The following is a 9028-nucleotide window of genomic DNA, read 5'->3' as shown; positions in this document are numbered from 1 at the left end:
CCTGGAGGCCTAAAAGGAAAAAATGGTTCCCTGGGCCAGGCATAGGATCCCACTGCCGTGTTCAGCCTAGAGACTTGGTGCCCTGCATCCCAGATGCTCTAGCCATGGTTAAAAGGGGCCAAGGTACAGCTCCAGTCATGGCTTTAGAGGTGCAAGCCCCAAGTCTTGGCAGCTTCCACGTGGCATTGACTTCTGTGAGGGCACAGAAGTCAAGAACTGAGGTTTGGGAACCTCCACCTAGATTTCAGAGGATGTATGGAAATGCCTGGGTGTCCAGGCAGAAGTTTGCTGCAGGGGCAGAGCCCTCATGGAGAACCTTTGCTAGGGCAGCGTGGAAGGGAAATATGGAGGCCCCTAAAACAGAGTCCCTACTGTGGCACTGCCTAGTGGAGCTGTGAGAAGAGGGCCACCACCCTCTAGACCTCAGAATCATAGATCCACCAACAGCTTGCACGATGCCCCTGGAAATGCTGCAGACACAACCCCAGCCCATGAGAGCAGCTGGGAGGGAGGCTGTACCCACAAAGTCACAGGGGTGAAGCTGCCCAAGATCATAAGAACCCACTTCTCGCATCAGTGTGACCTGGTTGTGAGACATGGAGTCAAAGGAGATCATTTTGGAGCTTTAAAATTTGACTACCCTACTGGATTTTGGAGTTGTGTGGGCCCTGTAGCCCCGTCGTTTTGGTCAATCTTTTCCTTTTGGAACAGGTTATCTAACAAATGCCTGCACCCCCATTTTATCTAGGAAGTAAATAACTTACTTTTGATTTACAGGCTTGTAGGCAGAAGGGACTTGACTTATTTCAGATGAGACTTTCGACTGTGGACTTTTGAATTAATGCTGAAATAACTCAAAGACTTTGGGAAACTGTTTGGAAAGCATGATTGTGTTTTGAAATGTGAGCACATGAGATTTGGGAGGGGCCAGGGATGGAATGATATGGTTTGCCTGTGTCTTCACCCAAATTTCATCTTTATTTGTAGCTCCCATAATTCTCATGTATTTGTACAAGGGGCCTGGTGGCAGATAATTGAATCATGGGGGTGGTTTTCCCAATACTGTTCTTGTGGTAGTGAATACGTCTCATAAGATCTGATGGTTTTATAAAGGGAAACCTCTTTTGCTTGGCTCTTTCTCTCTCTTGCCAAGTAGTGCCTTTCACCTCTGCCATAATTGTTAAGGCCTCCCCAGCCAGATGGAACTATGAGTCCACTAAATCTGTTTTTCTTTATAAATTACACAGTCTCTGATATGTCGTTATCAGCAGTGTGAAAATGGACTAATACAGTTTCCGAACCTTGGCTATTATAAACAGTGCTGCAACAAACATAGGGGTGAAGATGTATCTTCCATATACTGATTTCCTTTCTTTTGAGTGTATAATCCAGGTACCACTGGATTATATGGTATCTCTATTTTTAGTTTTTTTGTGGAACCTCAAAACTGTTCTTCAGAATGATTGTACTAATTTATATTCCCACCACAAGTGTATAAGGTTTCCCTTTTTACATCCTCACCAGTATTTCCTATTGCCAGTCTTCTGGATAAAAGCCATGTTAACTAGGGTGAGAAGATATTTCATTGTAGTTTTGATTTGTATTTCTCTGATGATTAATAATGTTGAGGACCTTTTTATATACCTATTTATTGCTTATATAACATCTTTTCAAAAATGTCTGTTTAACTTTATTACCCACATTTTAATCAGATTATTAGATTTTTTTTTTCTTATAAAGTTGCTTGAGCTCGTTATATATACTGGTTACTAATTCATTGCCAGATGGGTAGTTTACAAACATTTTCTACCATTCCATGGGTTATCTCTTTACTTTGTTGATTGTTTCCTTTGCTATGCAGAAGGTTTTTAACTGGAGGTGACCCCATTTGTCCATGCTTGCTTTGGTGCCCTGTGCTTGTGGAGTAGTACTCAATAAATCTTTTGTCCAGATCAGTGCCTGGAGACTTTCCTCGGTGATTGCTTGTGGTAGTTTCACAGTTTGAAGTCTTAGAGTTAAGCCTTTAATCCATTTCAATTTTTCTATATGGTGAAAGATAGTCTAGTTTCACTCTTCTGCATATGGATATTCAGTTTTCCCAGCACCATTTATTGAAGAGGCTCTTTTCCCCAGTGTGTGTTCTTGGCACCTTTCTTGAAAACGAGTTCACTGTGTATCTATGGATTTGTTTCTGGTTTCTCTATTCCGTTCCATTGGTCTGTCTGTTTTTATGCCAGTACCATGTTGTTTGGGTTACTATAACTGCAGTATGATTTGGAGTAGGTAATGCAATTTCTTTTGTTTTGTTTTGTTTTTTCACTTAGAATAGCTTTAGCTATTCTGGGTCTTTTTTGGTTTCATATAAATTTTAGGTTTGTTTTTTCTATTTCTCTGAAAAGTCTCATTGGTATTTTGATAGAGATTATATTGAATCTGTAGATTATTTTGAGTAATGTGGATGTTTTAACAATATTGACTCTTCTAATCTATGAACATGGAATATCTTTCCCTTTTTTGGTGTATCTTCAATTTCTCTCAACAGTGTTTTGTGGATTTTATTAAAGAGATCTTTGACTTCTTGGTTAAGTTAATTCCTAAGTACTTAATTTTATTTGTGGCTATTGTAAATGGATTACTCTCTTGATTTCTTTTTCAGATTGTTCACTTTTGGCACATAGAAATACTACTAATTTTTGTATGTTGTTTTGTATCCTGCAACTTTACTGAATTCGCTTATCAGTTCTAATAGTATTTTGGTGGTGACTGTAGGTTTTTCCAAATATGATATCATATAATCTGCTAACAAGGATAATTTTACTTCTTATTTTCAATTTGGATGCCTTTTACTTCCTTCATTGTTATTCAACATAGGACTTCACAGTACTATGTTGAATATCAGGTCAATGCCCTGAAGAATAAAAATGGGCAACCTCGTTATGATCTAGACCTTAGAGGAAAGGCTTTCAGTTAAGATGTATATTTTCATATTTCATCTACAATTATTAAAATAAGCATAGCTTTTAAGTATTATTAGCATTAAGAAGAATATCTAAAACAAAAACTGAATATACTAACACATTTATTTCTATATTATCAAGAATTTAGGGAAAAAATAAGAAAATATGCTTTTTAAAAGAAGGATAGGCCACACATGGTGTCTCACACCTTTAATGCTACCACTTTGTCTGGAGGGCAGATTGCTTGAGCCCAGGAGTTGGAGACCAGCCTGGGCAACATGGCACAACCCTTTTTCTACTAAAAAATACAAAAATATACTAGCTGGGTATAGTGGTACGTGCCGGTAGTCGCAGCTCCTTGCAAGGCTGAGGTGGAAGGATCGGCTGAACCCAGGAAGTCAAAGGCTGCAGTGAGCTGAGATGGCATCACTGCACCCCAGCCTGGGCAACAGGAATGAGACCCTGTCTCAAAAAGATAAATAACTGAAAGAAAAGAAAAAAAGGCTAAAACTGTAATTCACTTAATCATAAGTAAAATGTTTTACCTTCTAAATAGACAAGCTATAAAACCTCATAAAAGAGCATACTATAGTGGAAATCTGAATAAAAGAAAGATGTACCATAATATTGGGCAAGAAGATGTACATTTAAAGGTACCTATACTTTCGGAATCAACGTATGATTTTAAAATTCTAACTAATACTCTCTTTTTATAAGGAGAATAATATAAACTATTTTAGAATAGTGAAGAAATAACAGAAAAGTAAAGTGACACAATAGGAATTGTCTCAATAATTATTCCATTAGTAACACATTCTAATGCCACCATAATCAAATTAGTATTGTAGTAACAAGCTCAGGTGGCTAGATCAGTGCACAACACAGATAATTCAGAAATAGGTCTAAGTGTATATGAGAATGTAATATATAAAATAGTAATATTTTAATTCATAGGAAAGGATAGTTAATTTTATAAATTGTGTGGGCATACGTGGCTATGCATCTGGAGTAAAACTGTCACATCTGTAACACATATATTCTGCTTGGCTTCAAGTCTCCCTACTGATGAAAATGCGAATGGTTTCAAACTTTTGAAAAGCGTTTAAAAACAAATATTAAAATTAAAGCTGCACATACACTTTTATTGGTCTATCACTTGCATTCTATTACTCTATTTCTTGGAACTGAATTTGCTTTCTGTGAGACTTTATATGTAATAATATTTATTACTGCATTTTTCATACTAACCAAAAAAGGAATAAAAGAATACAAATACAGTATATGCCCAAACGTGCAATGTCAAGGACTCCATAAATAAATTACATTTAAAGTCTGCATCATGGAATAATATCTAAATGTGCAAATTATTATTAATGCATTTCATTTTCTTCTTCTCCACCTTACAAATTTTGTTTTTCATATATTTTCATCTCAGAAAAAAATGTAGACTAAACTTTAATTTTCCCAGGTCCACTTCTTAATTCCATACTCCACAGTCCTGCTTCACTATTGGTATCAATGCTGTTTTCCTCCTCACCATCAATGCTTGCTCACTGTGACTACTTATCATAAATCCAACTATTTATAAGTTCCACATATTCTAAAATAAAAAAAAGAAAGCAGGATATGCAAAGATAAAACTCCCTTCTAATGTTCTGCTGCATCAAGCTGAACTTTCTCTGCTTTTATCACCTTAGAATCCTGTCCATTCTGTTAAAGTCTTCACCAGTCATTTGTTAATAAGACTCCAGGCACTGGGCTAGTCTTTCATAGGTCTGCAGAGGCCTCCATAACACCAAAACCAAGACTCTGCCAGTATTTATGATCTCTGACCTCTGTGCATATGACACAATTGACCATAAAGCCTTCTGGAAGCAATGACACATGAAAAACCACTTCGGTAGCAGAAAGAGAAAGGACAAAACACATTTTAGAAATATTTAAGTGGCAAAATCAAATCAACTGATGATTGACTGATTGACCGCCTACATGAAGGAATTCAGTGACTCACTGGATATCAGATAATGAAGACAGGAGTTATGTGAACCTGTTTTTGGGATTTGAGTAGAGTGTGATACCAGCTGTTTTTCCCCTCACCATCAATGCTTTCTCCCTGTGAATCAAAACACATTTACACTTTATGAAAGAATGTTAGGATTTACATGGAAGTGATGATGCATTTGTAAACCTGTGAGATTATCATAACACATCATATTTAATCAGATGTCTATGAGTCTGAAGATCATAGCAAAATATCATAATATTTATGAAATGACTAAATTATTCTAGGAGAGATATAAGTGCGGTAAAATGTTGGTCAGGAATAGCCTTGTGGAAATATCAAAGTTTTATGAATATATATATTAAAAGAAACTCATGGGGAAAGAAAAGATAAATGGAGAATTTGAACTGAATATTTTCTATTTGATCCTTTAGATCCTCTTTCCACCCAGCTCCACACTGCCCCATGCTTCAGGATCAAAGTCTGGTGACACATTTATGCCTGCTGTCCCAGTTTAATTATGAATGATACACTTTATTATAAAAATGTCCTTATTTTAACTGTACATTATATGGTTATTCAAACCAGGACTCCCTGGTTTCTCTTTGATTTCAGCCACTGGAGATCAGATGGAGGGAAGAGAAGGAGGTCAGAAAATTTGTTTCTGTGACATCCTTTTTGACTTGTTACATTTAGTTGGTGGTTGTTCTTACTGGCCCCAGCTGATGCTAGCCACTGATAGGGAATAGGGAATGAGGAAGGTTCCATATGATCCCTATTGGAAGGGGCTATGTGTCTCTTCCAATTGGTGCAGGGGTATGGGCAGATCAATCTTGATTGGTGCAGGGGTATGGGCAGATCAATCTTGATTGGTGCAGGGGTATGGGCAGATCAAAGACAGTGTAGTGTCAAGAAAGTCAAGAAAGAATTTTCCAAGACTTGTGTAATACACGGGGGTGGGCAAAGTGAATGCAGCAGGTAGTCCAGCAAGACAAGGAATAGATAGTCAAAATTATGAACAGTCATAAAATGTATGGCAATTATAAATTTTGTTTCAGGTAGAGACAACACATAAACATACAATAGGTATAAAATATTAAAAAGGAAAATAATTAGGCAAAAAAACAAAAAGCTTTTCTGTTTAGTTCAACAATTATTAATGACCTCCTATTCTGATTTTAGGGGTCGTTGTCTGAAATACATGTAGGGAACAAATTATAGAAAGGCGAAACTAGAGAAGTCACTATATATTGATATAATTTATTTGAGTTTGAACCTATTTATACTTAATCATGTTTGGAAAAATATAAGCAGATAGAGAATTTTTGTGGACATATTATTCTGAACAAACATACTTTTGCCCAGCTTATGAAGACTTACTTTCATCAAAGTTATAGAAATACTTTGGCATCAATATTTGGCATCAGTCAGCAGATATGGAAGGTAATAAGTTGTTTAGCTATGTTTTAATCCTCTTCTTGATGTGCTCACTGACTCTTACAAGCTGAAAATATGAATGGCTAAAATAAAATAAACTTTATATGATTATTAGAAACAATACTAGTAACTCCTAGAAAGCAAAGACATACACAAATATCTAAAAACATGGCAAATTGCTGGAGGAAGATTGTGGAGAAAACTTAAATTAGCAGAATATAAGAAGTTTGGCATTTTCAGGAATTTAGAAGCCAGAGTAATTAGCCAGTCAAAGAAAGAGTTCGGTCCCGCCACCTCTTCCCAAGTTCTCATAATTTTTCAAGGATTTGGTACATCTGGGGATTCTGATAGCTAAGTCCTGTATCCAATTTAGAAAGAGCATTCCTAATGTTAGCTGAAGGCAGTGGAGTAGAAATTTATCACTAAGGAGCGAAATGCATTCCTTCTGGCGGAAAGCTGCTTAGAGGAATGATTTTGTGTGGTATAAAAGTGCATGGAAATTTTAGTTGTATTTTTCTTTAAATCTAGGAAAAACTTTATGTCTTTGAGGGACAAACCCTATGCAGCTATTGGGAAAATAGGAAACATCTTAAAGAAGAACAAACTTATCCAACAGTGCACACTATTCTGTTTCCTATTTCATAGACTGGGCCACCTGAAGTTTTATAACCCAACCCAACTTTAGATTCCTTGTATTTTCATACAGGTCTCCAGAAATGTGAATGATACTCTTGCTAAAATATCTGCTGTGCAGAGTCTATTCTGCTTAGAAAATGAGCAGAATCAAGAACCATAAATAGATATCATGCCATCTTCCAAAATACTTTTAAAGAGGTCCCTATACCATTCAGTCTTCTGGGTTTGAATTAGAGTAAATGGTCAATGAATAAAGAGAGGAAGAATGGAGAGGGAACAGTATCTGACACCTAAAAACTCCCGGCAAGCACCAGCACATTTTTCTTTTTTAATAAAATGAGTTATTCTATTTTTGTTTCTTCTTCAAATTTGTAAAATAGTTGGAAAGGTACAATTTCAATGTGCCAAAGTGAAAAATTTCCCCCGTGATTAACAAATACTGTTACTAGCTGTGAGGCAGAAAGTAGTATATAAGCAGTGATTAAATATATTATTTGGATAATAGTAAAAATCTGGTAAACCCTCACACATTTTAGAGAATCATAGAGCCTTCTACTTGTCTATAAATGTGAAGAGCAAACTTTTTGATTCTCTTAAAGTGGTTGAGCATGCCATTGTCACCTACTTTTCAGGAGGGAAAGGTACTAGAAGAATATTCCTATCCTCTGCTCACAAGTCACCCACTGGGTCACTCTTTCCTTGAGGACTTTTGGAAAATTGCACAATTGTGGATTGTCCTTTGCAAACAGCTGTGCTCATGACTTAAACACTGTTTTCTTTTATTGCAATGTGGGGGTTCTTACGGGGTCCAGATTATCTTGTCGCTCAGAGAATGAATAAAATTTAGGTAGAGGGGCAAGAAAGTTCATTTTGAAGCCCAATAGCCCTCACGTTTAAGTCATGTTCTGTAGTATTTTATTAGTAAAGAAGCTGGTATTTAATCTCCATCTGTCTGATTCCCAAATTTTATCTATCAGCATGTTTTGAATTTATAATAGCTTGACGGTCAGAACAATATTCACTCCTAAAAATTCAAACACTTCCCACTTAGTATCAATTGTGCCTTTTCCTATAATTTCCATTAAAATTCATGTTTTTTGCCTAATTTAATTAATAATTACCCAGAATAGAAATGCCAAGTCCATAAAATTGCTAGAAATTGGGATGTTTTGTGGAGTTAATTATTTGGTTTACTTTTCTCATGTTTCATAGAACTTTCTTAACCATGTAGAATGTTCTACCACAAGCAGAAGCTCAATAAGTTCTGCTGATTTCTTTTAACAAGTATAAAATGTGTATTCTTTTGCCATGCAAAGCTGGCTTACTGGAAATAGTATTGACACAAGAAGGAGGTCAACATTTATGGTCTGAGCATTTCCGGTGTTAATATGCTTGAGTATACAAAATGCAAATGACTAGGCTATAAAATGACTTTGTCTTTCCCTAGTCAGGAAAACTACCAAAAGGTAATGTAAAAAAATATATAAACTGAGTAAGCATATGCCCTATTGCCACTTATAATTCTGCTTTTCTATGTAAGTCAAAATGTAGCTTATATAGGAACTGGTTAAAAACATATTACAGGAAGAATGATGTATGGATATTTACAGGAGAAAATCTGATGGTGCTCCAAGGAATGCCTTTCTGTATGTAAACAACTCTTTAAGTTACAAGGCTCTTTGAAAAATGGCATGTTCTATTCAATGTAGATTCAACGAAAGAATCCAGGATTGCCAAAATCATTTCATGAAAAATGATAGCATTATGGTCCCACACCTTCTTGTCTTCAAACACACACACACACACACACACACACACACACACACACACACACACTCTCTCTCTCTCTCTCTCTCTCTCTCTCTCTCTCTCTCTTCTACTTGTCTATAAAGTTACAGATGTGAAAAGCAAACTTTTTTCTTCTCTTAGAGGGGCTGAGCATGCCATTGTCACCTACTTTTCAGGAGGGAAAGGTTCTAGAAGAATATTCTTATCC

The sequence above is a fragment of the Rhinopithecus bieti genome, unplaced genomic scaffold (genome assembly GCF_001698545.2).
Source record: "Rhinopithecus bieti isolate Rb0 unplaced genomic scaffold, ASM169854v2 scaffold_48345, whole genome shotgun sequence".
NCBI lineage: Eukaryota > Metazoa > Chordata > Mammalia > Primates > Cercopithecidae > Rhinopithecus > Rhinopithecus bieti.
The sequence above is the reverse complement of the archived record's forward strand: the minus strand, read 5'-3'. Positions refer to the sequence as shown.